Here is a 14,390-nt window from a genome sequence, read left to right as displayed (position 1 = left end):
CTTGTCCCACTGTGACACAAGGTGGTGAATGGCTGTCTCATAAAATTCCCGGGACTGTGATGTTCACCAGTTCCGCACGTACAGCTGGACGTCGTCGTCCGAGATGACTCGTTTGCCCCTCAGAGCCTTTTTAGGGGGACCAAAAATGCATAATCACAGGGAGAGAGGTCCGGACTGTATGGAGGGTGGCCAAGAACCTCCCATGTGAATTTCTGCAGGAGTGCCGCGACTGTGTTGGCCGTATGGTATGAGGCTTTGCATTGTCGTGGAGCAGAATGACCCCACAGGTGAGATTTCCTGGTCACTTTAATTTGATCGTTTGGCATAGGGTGGTCAAGGTTTGTGAGTAACGCATTCACTGTTCTTCCATGCTGCAGGAAGTGAATCAGAAGGGGGGCCATCTTGGTCAAACGATCTGAGGGGCAAACGATTCACCTCAGATGATGACGTCCAGCTGTACGTGTGGAACTGGTTAACATCGCAGCCCTGGGAATTTTATGAGACAGCCATTCACTGCCTTGTGTCACAGTGGGACAAGTGTCTCAACAGCCAGTGTCAATACTTCTAACATGCAGGTACTGGTTTCTGTAATTATGCCTCCAGCTTGTTTCTTTTTGAATGCCCCTTATATGTTAAATATATGTGAAAAGGGTCAAGAGCTCACCCTAAAGCCCTGAAATTATTCCAATCAAATTTGGAACATATGTTAGTTAAAATCTGGAAACAAATACGGAGGGGATAACTGCTGCCAGCCTCCTATTAGTGTGTGCATGATGAGGAGGTAGGAGTTGGGCAGAGATAAGACAGGTAGGGGTAGAGGGAGGAGATGAACAGAGAGAGAGAGAGAGAGAGAGAGAGAGAGAGAGAGAGAGAGAGAGAGAGAGAGGGGGGGGGGGGGGGAGAGATGGACAGGGAAAGGAAAGAGGAGACGGATGGAGAGAGGGGTAGGACAAGATAGGCGGAAGTAGGGGAAGGAGGAGATGGGAGATGAACAGACAAAGAGGTAGGAGGAAATGGATAGATGAACGGAAGAGGAGATGGACAGAGAGGGGGGGAGGAGATGGACAGGGAGAGGGGGGGCAGAGATGGACAGAGAGAGGGGGGCAGAGATGGACAGGGAGAGGGGAGATGGAGAGGGGGAGGAGATGGACAGGGAGAGGGGAGATGGAGAGGGGGAGGAGATGGACAGGGAGAGGGGAGATGGAGAGGGGGAGGAGATGGACAGGGAGAGGGGAGATGGAGAGGGGGAGGAGATGGACAGGGAGAGGGGAGATAGAGGGGGAGGAGATGGACAGGGAGAGGGGAGATGGACAAAGAGAGGGGGGAGGAGATAGCTAAAGAGAGGGGGAGGAGGAGATGGGCAGAGGGGGAAGGAGCAAATGAACAGAGTGGGGAGTGGAGGAGGTGCGCAGAGACAAGGGAAGGATAAGATGGACACAGAGGGGTTGATGGAGGAGGTGGACTAATAGAATGGAATAAATACAAATTTGGTCAATGCTGGTTCTCAGCTAGTCGATTACAAATCTGCATTTTTTGACAACTCTACTTCCTATTCTGAAATAATGGACGCAAAACACACACGTCCAAACCAAAGAAATAGAACAACTATCACAAATTCCTTAGTCCTGGACTGTGCATAACACATTTGGAATAGCAACACATGAAACAAAGGAGCAAAACTTATCTATAGCAAATAAAGGCACTGCTTCAAACAGAAGTTTGGCTGTCTAAATGTTCTTGACACGTAGTACACCTCAAAGCATGAAAGTGTACCACTCATTCTGTCTTGTGCATTAATACAGAAATGAAATGTCATTGTTTCATTGCTCACTTTTTATCAAACACATGAGAGATAACCTACCACTGCCCTTGTTAAATTTGCAAACAGGCAGTTCCCCTGGTCAGTAATAACCTTTTAGAAGGTACAGTTCCGGCTTTTGTAACTGCAGGTTCCTTCTTCTGGGAAGAAACAGAAATTTCTTATGGGAAGGGCAGATCACCACGTGAACAGGGACCTCACTAGTTTTCTGTATCCACAGCAACACAAATTATGTCACTCACATCAATCATTAAGTTATGCAGTAGTGAACCTATTAAGAGTAGAGTAAATTTGGTGCATCAGATGGAAGTTACTCCCGTGACAGTGCAGTGACAATTTTCTTGATCAGAAAAACGTCTGTGTCAGCCTACACACAAAGGGAAAAACAACACAATTCATAGCATCAGCCATCACATTTTCTGCTACAATAACACAATGAAGTACATGGACAAAATTATAGTTCAAATGCTAGCATATGATATGGAAATATTGGCCTACAAACGTGGAACTGTAAATTTGTAGATCCCCCAATGAGGAGTGTTAACTTAAGGATGGATTAATTAATGGAGAAACTATATTATGAAAATTTTGGATAGTTGCTATTCACCATATGACGGAGATGCAGATGGGCACAGCAAAAAGACAGTCGCAAAATGAGCTTTTGGCCAACAAGGCCTTTGTTGAAAATAAACAACATGCACACACAGACACTCAAGCAGACACAACTCACATACACATGACCACAGTCTCTGGCAGCTGAAGCCTCTCTGTGACTCAGCATCTCCATTATATGGTGAGTAGCAACTATCCTTTTCATAACACTGTTCCATTCCATACTGGATTTTCCATTGTTTAATGGGAAAATTAATAGACAGTGGCTCAAACTCCATGTCGCTACTTGCAGTCTACATTAAGAACATTTCCAGGAGTATACAGTGTCTTATATTAACATTTATCACTTCACTGGGTGCTTTCCTGCCTTTGTGACGAAACAAGCTGGGATACTTTTACTTGCCCTCTTGTTCTGTCATCTGCCTCCTTAAATTCGTTTTTTCTCTTTTAACTAATCATCATTAACATACTTGAGTATAATCGGCATTTTCATAAAAGAAATAGGTTGGCCCTTAGTCTTAAAGAATATACCAGCAGATCTAATTTTGTGCTTAGTTTTATGTATGTAATTGATTTTCTAATTTATTTTGGCTATTCCTAGTTAGTATCTTTGCTATAGGGTAAAATCAATAATTGTTTTGTAACTTAAATTCTATCAGTGACGTATAAACAAATATAAATTCTGTACTGATTATAAACATTTGGGGGAACAATTAATAGTATTCTTAAAGGATCTATTTGGCTCTATTCGAAAACAAGTTACCAAAGCCGGCCCTTGATTAATTCAGAAGTTTTCTCAAAAGTATTGTTTGCGTAATGATATCTGTTAATTTCATCATTTAAACAACTAATATGGCTTAACTCTTGTAGTAGAAGAAACTGTTAAAAAGACGGAATTTTTTGATGTATTCAGTTGATTTAATGAGTTAAGCTTTAATAGTAATTTCTGTAAATTAAACATCAAACAATGTGTAGTTTCAGTGTCTATTATTGTGTTGATATATAAGGGTCTAATTTTTGGTCCCGAGACAGTCAGTCCACAGCCGAGTTTCAGACGAGGAACATGTACTGGTTAGATCAACAACAATGCATTAACTTAACTGTGAAACAAATGTAACACAAATAGGCTGTGATAAAGCAATGACAGTGCCTGTTAAATTTATCTGAAAGACTGTTAAATGTGTGGTTAGGTTTTTACTGCTTGTAGATGTTCAACAGTAAACCAACTGTAGCAGTATGTTGATGTTTGCCTGTGAACTATTAATGAGGCTTATCGAAAGTCAAACAATAGTGCACTGGCCATATTAACTGGGTATATTGTGGAGGCTGTGAACAGTGAAAGTAAAGACCTGTGAAACAGAAATGTGCACCTGTCGGCTACATCATTTAAAGCAGTCAGTGTTGAACCTCCATTCCCCATTTTTCAGCCAGTGTAGCAACACAGTATGTCGACACCGAGGACAATCAACAAAGAAATAATGCAGGCGAACATCACACCTTGAGTGCTCTGCAACGGCTGCTATTTTGAGAGCTTTGTATATGATTATGCTGCTCCTCTGAACTATTGGTTCATACATAATAAGACCAAATGAATGGGTTAACATTCACTCCAAGGCCTACCATATTCCATACTGCGAATCAATAGCTATACCGCATGGCTATGATTGACAGCCAACATATTGGAGTCATTTGCACCACCACATAATCTCGGGCACCGTACATATTGAAACTTCCTGGCAGATTAAAACTATGTGCCCGACCGAGACTCGAACTCGGGACCTTTGCCTTTGAGTATTGCTGCACTATGAAATCAACATAGTGGTAGCACCCAACAGAGAGTTAATCAACTTTTGTCAAGGACCATGCCCATACAACAATTTATTGTAAGGGGCAGTCAAATGAAAACAAGACAATGGAAAAAGTAAGTAAACTCTTTATTATTTCAAAAGTAATTACTGTAACTTAATACATTTATACCACTATGAGACAAAATGATCAATCCCTTCACAGAATAATGTTTGTGGCTCTTACAGAACCATAATTGTCCCAGGTATGCACCTCTTTGACCAAATTGTACTGACAGCCAGGAATGTATTTCTTCAGAGCTCCAAAAATATGGAATTTGCACTGGGAGAGATCAAGACTGTACGGTGGATGTGTAAGTGCCTCCCAGTGAAACTTCTGCAGCATACTCAAAACAACCTTGGCAACATGTGCCCTGCCTAATCAGGGTGTCAGTTTTTATGTGGGAGGAGAAACAACTGACATGGCTGACACATACTGGAACTAGTCTCAGTAGGTGTCAAGTAATTTGAGTAACAAGGAGTAAATGTGTCTCCTGAAATGATCAGTGAGTGTAACTTGTCCCATTATGTCAGGCTTATGAGCCACCATATTAAGTCATGGATGGACTTGTCATGTTTTGATAACTCCATAATGTTGTTGTTGTTGTGGTCTTCAGTCCTGAGACTGGTTTGATGCAGCTCTCCATGCTACTCTATCCTGCGCAAGCTTCTTCATCTCCCAGTACCTACTGCAGCCTACATCCTTCTGAATCTGCTTAGTGTTTTCATCTCTTGGTCTCCCTCTTCGATTTTTACCCTCCACGCTGCCCTCCAATACTAAATTGGTGATCCCTCAATGTCTCAGAACATATCCTACCAACCGATCCCTTCTTCTAGTCAAGTTGTGACACAAGCTCCTCTTCTCCCCAATTCTATTCAATACCTCCTCATTAGTTATGTGATCAACCCATCTAATCTTCAGAATTCTTCTGTAGCACCACATTTCGAAAGCTTCTATTCTCTTCTTGTTTAAACTATTTATTGTCCATGTTTTGCTTGCATACATGGCTACAACCCATACAAATACTTTCAGAAACGACTTCCTGACATTTAAATCTATACTCGATGTTAAAAAATCTCTCTTCTTCAGAAACACTTTCCTTGCCATTGCCAGTCTACATTTTATATCCTCTCTACTTCGACCATCATCAGTTATTTTGCTCCCCAAATAGCAAAACTCCTTCACTACTTTAAGTGTCTCATTTCCTAATCTAATTCCCTCAGCATCACCTGATTTAATTAGACTACATTCCATTATTCTTGTTTTGCTTTTGTTGATGTTCATCTTATACCCTCCTTTCAAGACACTGTCCATTCCGTTCAACTGCTCTTCCAAGTCCTTTGCTGTCTCTGAGAGAATTACAATGTCATCGGCGAACCTCAAAGTTTTTATTTCTTCTCCATGGATTTTAATACCTACTCCGAACTTTACTTTTGTTTCCTTTATTGCTTGCTCAATATACAGATTGAATAACATCGGGGATAGGCTACAACCCTGTCTCACTCCCTTCCCAACCACTGTTTCCCTTTCATACCCCTCGACTCTTATAACTGCCATCTGCTTTATGTACAAATTGTAAATAGCCTTTCGCTCCTTGTATTTTACCCTTGCCACCTTCACTCCACAATAAAAAAAAAAGCATCACAACACCAATAAATAATTAATATAGAGTAATGAAATTTCAGGAATTCATTTGTGTAGGTAAAATATTTGAGTGATTAACTGTGCAAGATCACAAGTTAATATAAGCGCAAGATAAGCCATTGCAAATGTGAAATGCTGGTACACTAATATACAGTGTAACTGCCAGAGTAATGAACGCAAGCAGGCATGCATTGTTTTGTTCTGCATGTGCCACTTGTCACTTTGTGGGATGGGGTTCCACGTCTATTGCACTTGGTTGGTCTATACAGGGACAGCTAATGCTGATTGTCCCATATAAACTCGATTGAGGACACATCTGGTGATCGATAAGGCCAAGGCACGTCGACACACTGTAGAGCATGTTGGATTGCAACAGTAGGATGTGGATGAATGTTAGTGTTGGAAAACACCCGCTGGAATGTTGTTCATGAATGCCATCACAACATGTCGAACCACCTGATTGATGTACAAATTTACAGTCATGGTGCACGGGATGATCACGTGAGTGCTCCTGTTGTTATACAATATTGCACCCCAGACCATAACTCTGGGTTGACTGAAGGGCCCCAACTGGGCTCCACCTAACCATAACACAGCCATCATGGCACAGTGGCAGAAACGGCTTTCATTATAAAACACAACAGACTCCACCCTGGCCTCCAATGAACTCTCTCTTGACACCACTGGAGACGCAAATAGCGGTGGTTTGGGGGTCAGTGGAATGCATGCTACCAGGCAGTTGCCTAGGAGTGTCCTTGATGTAATCTATTTGTTACAGTTTGTTGTGTGACTGTGATACCAGATTGCTGCTGTAGATGTAGTACAATGCTCCCGAGTGATACACTGAACATGATGGTCTTCTGTCTCAGTAGTGCCATGTGGTCGTCTGGAGCACGGTCTTCTTGTGAGCATACATTCTTGTGACCACCACTGCCAGCAATCATGTACATTGCCTTAATTCCTGCCAAATCTTTCTGAAATATCATAGAAGAAACATCCAACTTCTCATAGCCCTATTACATGACATCATTCAAACTCAGTGAGGTGTTGATAATTGCATCTTTGTCACCTTAAAAGGCATTCTTGACTAACATTAACTCGCACATCCAATGTCAAAGGTAACTAATGCTCACAACTATTACAGAGCATACTTAAAGCAAACCTGATTTGCATCCTCAACAGTGGTGTTACTAATGCCACTCTTATGAGACTAGTGTGTAATCTTTCAGATTAAAAAACACACCTATCAACTTTTGTTTCTGCCACACAACTCCTCCTTGATGTTGTGATCTTTATTTTTTGCATCAGTGTATTTGTTATCAGTTCACTCAATAATGATTTATGTATCTCAATATTGGGCAGCACACCTAAATCTGTATTAATGAACTATTTGATGTGCTCGAGTATGAGAGTATTTTTTCGCCAATGTTACATGTCATGAAAGATGTGAAAAATGTTTGCAGAACCTATGCTGGCCTACTATTTCACCTAATGTCAATACTTCTCAGACACTGAGTAACTATACAAACAAGGGAAAGAAATTTTTTTAAAGAAAAACAGATATTTCCACAGGATAATATTTATGGCGACATCGTATTGTGTCCTAAAACTACATACATTACTCACTGATTCAATCTCTGATGAGCTGAAATGACTAGCTAAGCATAGTGTGACAATGTCACATCTTGAACGTCCTGTATATTTTCATAAAACTTTGAGAAGTATGTCTTCTTTAGTTCATGTATTTGAGAAAACTAAAGAAAAAAGTAAGATTATAATAAAGAAACAATCTGGCTTTAGAAGTGGATGTTGCAAAAGGAATCAGTTGCATGTCATGAATGACATAAAATAAAGCCATAAGTATCAATTTCAACTTTGTCTAGGATTCATAGATTTTGACTTAGTTTCAACAAAACCAGTATTAGCTTATTCAAACAATTATGAAAAGTTTAGAATTTAAGGAGTAGTCAAGCAGGATGATTTCATATTGCTGAAAGTATCCTCAGTACCCCAAGAGGAATTTTCAAATCCTTAAACTGAGAAAATCAAGAAGGAATGTGTGTGAATGGAACATATCTGAACCATATGGAAGAACAAACAGTCTAACTTGCAAAATTGGATTTTTATTTTGTTTAGCCTCCAAGGACACATTTTGCCTTAAGCAAGGCATCTTCAGATTGGCCTATAAGAAAAAATATGTTTCATATTTTCTTATAGGCCAATCTGAGGAGCAGGAAACACGTCATTGGAGGATAAATAAAATAAAAATCCAGTTTTACAGCCAAGACTGTTCTTTCATATTGTTGCCATTGGTTGCTATATCACACCGCCAAGGATTGGAAAACATTGTATCTGAATCATCTTTAATTTGCTGATGGTGTCTCAAGCACAGATAACCATCAAAAATAAATCTCAGTAGTAAACAGGTCTAGTGTTAAAGTAGGCCTGAAAATGAATTACAGTGAGACTCAATTAATGTAAATAGTTGAGAATTATGATGAAATTATGTTCTTTCAAGAATTGTCAATAATTAAAACAATTAAAAGTGAAAAGACAAATCACCACTGAAGTGACAGAAGCAGGAAATGTGGAACATCCCCCACCCTTCTCCTCAGAAACAGAGACAGACAATGTTCAAGAAAATCACCCACGGAAACTAATTCTAATGTATACCAAAGAAGGAATTTGGATTTCACAAGAGGGCATATCTTTTCTGGATCCAGGGTATATGAGAACTCAGGATAGCCTCCACAACTTTCAACTCCATCGGCTGTCTGATATTGCATCTATCGGCTGTCTGATATTGCATCTATACTATCTTCACACAGATACAATATGAAATTGTGAAACAACAGGAGCATAGAATGCAATGAGCACTGTAAGAACAACAATCCCAGAACAATATTAAATAGATTATTTATCAATAAAAGTTAAAATTGAAGAAGTGGCACACAATTGATGATAATCAGGGGTCTAAGGTAAAACTGTCCTTAACTTCAGGGTTGGTTCTAACACTACAATTCTTTACTACGCATGGCCCTACTGGAGGTGGGATACCCTAACTCTGGGGTGGGCTTCATTTCAACATGGTGTTGAACTGTATTGCAGCTGGCATTCTTCAGATATATAAACTACTGTCAAATGTCAAAGATGCGATAAGTGATATATATATATATATATAGAGCGAAACATTCCACGTGGGAAAAATATATCTAAAAACACAGATGATGTGGCTTACCGAACGAAAGTGCTGGCAGGTCGATAGACACACAAACAAACACAAACAAACACACAAAATTCAAGCTTTCGCAACAAACTGTTGCCTCATCAGGAAAGAGGGAAGGAGAGGGAAAGACGAAAGGATGTGGGTTTTAAGGGAGAGGGTAAGGAGTCATTCCAATCCCGGGAGCAGAAAGACTTACCTTAGGGGGAAAAAAGGACGGGTATACACTCGCACACACACACACATCCATCCACACATATACAGACACAAGCAGACATCTCACAAGCAGACATATTTAAAGACCAAAATATGTCTGCTTGTGAGATGTCTGCTTGTGTCTCTTTATGTGTGGATGGATATGTGTGTGTGTGCGAGTGTATACCCGTCCTTTTTTCCCCCTAAGGTAAGTCTTTCCGCTCCCGGGATTGGAATGACTCCTTACCCTCTCCCTTAAAACCCACATCCTTTCGTCTTTCCCTCTCCTTCCCTCTTTCCTGATGAGGCAACAGTTTGTTGCGCAAGCTTGAATTTCATGTGTATGTCTGTGTGTCTATCGACCTGCCAGCACTTTCGTTCGGTAAGTCACATCATCTGTGTTATATATATATATAAAAACAAACAGTTTGTTGCGAAAGCTTGAAAATCCGTGTGTATGTTTGTGTGTCTGTCGACCTGCCAGCACTTTCGTTCGGTAAGTCACATCATCTATATATATATATATATATATATATATATATATATATATATATATAAAGAAAGTGATGAGACTTACCAAACAAAAGCGCTGGCAGGTCGATAGACACACAAACAAACACAAACATACACACAAAATTCTAGCTTTCGCAACAAACGGTTGCTTCGTCAGGAAAGAGGGAAGGAGAGGGAAAGATGAAAGGAAGTGGGTTTTAAGGGAGAGGGTAAGGAGTCATTCCAATCCCGGGAGCGGAAAGACTTACCTTAGGGGGAAAAAAGGACGGGTATACACTCGCACACACACACATATCCATCCGCATATACACAGACACAAGTCTGTTTTTGTCTGTGTATATGCGGATGGATGTGTGTGTGTGTGTGTGTGTGTGTGTGTGTGTGTGTGTGTGTGTGTGTGTGTGTGTGTGCGCGCGAGTGTATACCCGTCCTTTTTCCCCCTAAGGTAAGTCTTTCCGCTCCCGGGATTGGAATGACTCCTTACCCTCTCCCTTAAAACCCACTTCCTTTCATCTTTCCCTCTCCTTCCCTCTTTCCTGACGAAGCAACCGTTTGTTGCGAAAGCTAGAATTTTGTGTGTATGTTTGTGTTTGTTTGTGTGTCTATCGACCTGCCAGCGCTTTTGTTTGGTAAGTCTCATCACTTTCTTTCTTTTTAGATATATTTTTTCCACGTGGAATGTTTCCCTCAAAGATGATGTCTGTGTATGTGCGGATGGATATGTGTGTGTGCGCGAGTGTATACCTGTCCTTTTTTCCCCCAAGGTAAGTCTTTCCGCTCCCGGGATTGGAATGACTCCTTACCCTCTCCCTTAAAACCCACATCCTTTCATCTTTCCCTCTCCTTTCCTCTTTCCCGATGAAGCAACAGTTTGTTGTGAAAGCTTGAATTTCGTGTGTATGTTTGTGTTTGTTTCTGTGTCTGTTGACCTGCCAGCACTTTCGTTCGGTAAGTCACATCATCTTTGTTTTTAGATATATTTTTCCCACGTGGAATGCTTCGCTCTATTATATTCGTATAATTAATTTGAAGCCAACAATTACGTTTGTTATTGTCACTTTTGCATTTTGAAATCTTTCCTGTCATCTTATATTCTCTTTCTGTTTTTGCAAGTAGTTAAACTTTGTATTCACCTTACTCCTCTTTACCGCCTATATATACTCAATAATACGTAACTCACTTCCCCCAAAAAAAAAAATCCGCTTTCAACAATACCGCTGCCACAAAATCCACCGTTTCCAGTTCACAAACAGTTCCTTTCAGCTATTAAACAGCCTTTTCGGCTAGTTCTAATAACTTTTGTTTTTTCGCTTTTTTTCCATTTCCGTTTTTCCCACATCACTGATTTTTTTAGCCGCTTCCCACAGGTGTTAATGTCATTATTTCTTCGTCAGACAATTGTTAGCCTCATTTTCACAATCTGCCACCACTAAACCACTCCTTTTAATACATTTACTCGCAGTTTTCGAAATTTTCCCGAATTGCCCCAACATTTAACGTGTTTTGGCGGCAACACAACCACATAACCTTTGTGCACATCGTTGTCTACCAACCCAAGTTCACCACAGGATCAACATAGCCCAGCTATAACCAACACTTTTAAAAAGGTGTCTGTGTATGTGTGGATGGATATGTGTGTGTGTGTGTGTGTGTGTGTGTGTGTGTGCGCGCACGCGAGTGTATACCTGTCCTTTTTTCCCCCAAGGTAAGTCTTTCCGCTCCTGGGATTGGAATGACTCCTTACCCTCTACCTTAAAACCCACATCCTTTCATCTTTCCCTCTCCTTTCCTCTTTCCCGATGAAGCAACAGTTTGTTGTGAAAGCTTGAATTTCGTGTGTATGTTTGTGTGTCTGTCAACCTGCCAGCACTTTTGTTCGGTAAGTCACATCATCTGTGTTTTTAGATATATTTTTCCCAAGTGGGATGTTTCCCATATATAAAAACAAAGATGATGTGACTTACCAAATGAAAGTGCTGGCAGGTCGACAGACACACAAACAGACACAAACATACACACAAAATTCAAGCTTTCGCAACAAACTGTTGCCTCATCAGGAAAGAGGGAAGGAGAGGGAAAGACGAAAGGATGTGGGTTTTAAGGGAGAGGGTAAGGAGTCATTCCAATCCCGGGAGCGGAAAGACTTACCTTAGGGGGAAAAAAGGACGGGTATACACTCGCACACACACACATATCCATCCGCACATACACAGACACAAGCAGACAAAATAATATATCCCAGGATCACCAGGCACTTGAACCTTGATCATTTGGATATGTAATTTGACGATGACTCATTTAGACCACCACTAAAATTTTGCAAAAATGCCAACTGTGCAATAAGTAGGATATGTAACGTGTTCACATTGAATTTCATTTTTTCTATTGCCACATTTTTTCTGAAGTATATGTCAAGATTTCCTGGCTGTAATCATCAGACTGCAGGGATGATGAATTCATTTTTACTCTCCTTGTGTATCTGCTTTCATTTAGCAGCAACAAGAATGAAAATAATGTTTCCTGATTTTGAATCACTTGTTTGTTGAATTCAATCTTTCCGTTCTAAAAATACTTCTACATGCTATTCGACTTTTTTACCTCTTCTCACAGCTGTTGTCCTGATCCTTTTAGCCACTGCCCTCCTCAACGACTAAGCTTTTACATAGATTCTCAGACAATTTAATATTAGTTTACACGATTGTCATGTGTTCGCTTGCAGCCACCAACTCCAGTGGGAAAAAGGGAGCAAACATAACATGTAATTTACAAACCACAAGATAACAGGTGTGTGTGTGTGTGTGTGTGTGTGTGTGTGTGTGTGTGTGTGTGTGTGTGTGTGTGGGAGGGGCACTTTAATCTTAATATCCAAACAATTTTCAAATGATATGTACAAATGGAAGTTTTATTTACTACCATTTGAAATAAACTTATGAACAGATGAACGCAAGGATAAACTACACCTGTAATTTTTCTTGAGGGCATGCAGCTCTATTGTATGGCTAAATGATGATGGCATCCTCTTGTCTAAAATATTGCAGAGGTAAAATAGTCCCCCCATTTGGATCTTGAGGCAGGGACTACTCACGAGGACACTGTTATCAGGAGAAACAAAACAGGCACTCTACGAATCGGAGTGTGGAATATTAGATTCTGGATAAACACAAAGAACCAGATGTTATAATGAGTTTAAAAGGGAACACTAGGGAATGATTGACAAGAACAGGGGAAAAGAATACAAAAGAAGAAGATGGGTATCTTTGAAAGATGAAAGAGAGATGGTACCAGAGGATCAAGTAGGTAAAAAGATGAGAGCCAATAGGAATCCTTGACTAACACACGAGATATTGAATTTAATTCAGGAAAGCAGAAAATATAAATATGCAGTAAATGAATCTGGCAAAAGGGAATACAAACATCTAAAGAAAGTGCAAAAGGGCTCAGCACGAATGAGTAGAGGACACATGTAAGGATGTACAAGCATGTATCCACTAAGGGAACAATAGATGCCGCCTACAGGAAAAATAAGAGAACATTGGCGGAAAGTGAACCACATGTGTGAATATCAAGAGCTAGGGTGGAAAACCAGTCCTAAGCAAAGAAGGGAAACCAGAAAGGCGGGAGGAGTATATAGAGGGTCCGTACAATGGAGATATACTTGAGGTCCACTTATTGGAAATGGAAGAGGATGTAGATGTGAATAACTTGACAGAGCACTGAAAGACATGAAGAATTTGACAGAACACTGAAAGACCTAAGTCAAAACAAGGTCCCGGGAGTAGACAACATTCTGTTAGAACTACTGATAGCCGAAGGACAGCTAGCCACGACAAAAATCTTCCATCTGGGGAACAAGATGTACAAACAAGATAAGCAAAATACCCTCAGACTTCAAGAAGAATATAATAATTCCAATTCCAAAGAAGCAGGTGCTGACAGGTGTGAAAATTACCAAACTTTCGGTTTAGTAAGTCACTGTTGCAGAATACTAATACAGGGGCTTTACAGAAGAATGGGAAAAACTGGTAGAAGCTATCCTTGGGGAAAATCAGTTTGGATTCTGGAGAAATGTAGGAACACACAAGGCAATACTGATCCTACAACTTCTCATAAAAGGTACAGCATTTGCAGACTCAGAGAAATGGTTTTGACAATATTGACTGGAATATTCTCTTGCAAATTCTAAAAGTGGCAGGGGTAAAATACAGGGAGCGAAAGCCTATTTACAATTTGTACAGAAACCAAATGACAGTTATAAGAGTCGAGGGGCACAAAAGGGAAGCAGTAGTTGAGAAAGGAGTGAAACAGGGTTGTAGCCTATGGTTCAAATGGCTCTGAGCACTATGGGACTTAACATCTGAGGTCATCAGTCCCCTAGAACTTAGAACTACTTAAACCTAACTAACATAAGGACACCACACACATCCAAGCCCGAGGCAGGATTCGAACCTGCGACCATAGCAGTCGTGTGGTTCCGGACTGAAGCGCCTAGAACCGCTCAGCTACCGTGGCCGGCGTTGTAGCCTATCCCCGATGTTATTC

The 14,390-nt window shown here is 40.6% G+C and overlaps 1 protein-coding gene across 1 annotated transcript in view; it reads right to left on the bottom strand.

Annotated features, from left to right (window-relative positions):
• LOC126253236 (E3 ubiquitin-protein ligase rnf146) overlaps window positions 1–14,390 on the bottom strand; it is a 42,107-nt gene that overhangs the window by 1,948 nt on the left and 25,769 nt on the right. The window lies entirely within an intron of this gene.

This window comes from Schistocerca nitens, chromosome 4, assembly GCF_023898315.1.
Source record: "Schistocerca nitens isolate TAMUIC-IGC-003100 chromosome 4, iqSchNite1.1, whole genome shotgun sequence".
In the NCBI taxonomy this organism is placed as follows: Eukaryota; Metazoa; Arthropoda; class Insecta; order Orthoptera; family Acrididae; genus Schistocerca; species Schistocerca nitens.
Note: the sequence above shows the minus strand (reverse complement) of the source record. Positions and strands in the feature narration are given on the sequence as shown.